This window comes from Microcebus murinus, chromosome 18 (assembly GCF_040939455.1).
Source record: "Microcebus murinus isolate Inina chromosome 18, M.murinus_Inina_mat1.0, whole genome shotgun sequence".
Taxonomy (NCBI): domain Eukaryota; kingdom Metazoa; phylum Chordata; class Mammalia; order Primates; family Cheirogaleidae; genus Microcebus; species Microcebus murinus.
The window spans coordinates 41,721,643-41,722,195 of NC_134121.1; positions in this window are offsets into that span (position 1 = coordinate 41,721,643).

Genomic DNA, 553 nt, shown 5'->3' on the forward strand with positions numbered 1-553 from the left:
TTGATGATGAGGAGCTATAGTTTGTTTACACACACACACACCCTGGGCAGGCTCAGAGTCTAGGACATGGTGGAGGGGACAGGAAGAGTGTAAGCAAAAATGCCAGTTTGGTACTTAGTGCTGACTTTACCACTGCTCTTCCCCTCCAACTGAATCATGGACAGCTAAGCCAGGAGAAGCTAGAGAAATTGTTTGGTCTATCCCTCAGCCTCTGGGCATTGCTCAAAGCTGACAAGTGGAAACCTAGAGTTGGCCCAGACATGATGGATGGTAGAAATGCCAACTTGAAGGAGAGGAGGTTTGGCTCCTCTCCTGGGAGCTCTGTCTGGCCAAAGGCTTTCACCTCCCACCTCCTGCTGGAGCTGGCTCTTTTATAGATAACATTACCATTGCTCCCTTGGTCTGCTCTAGTAGCTATGGACTCATAACAGTTTTCTACATTTATGACAGCTCCGGAACCAGGCTGAGATTACAAATCACTCTTCTCCATCGTCTTTGGCCCATCAGGAACAGCATATCTCCCAGTAGCACCCACTGTCCTTGCCCAGTATTT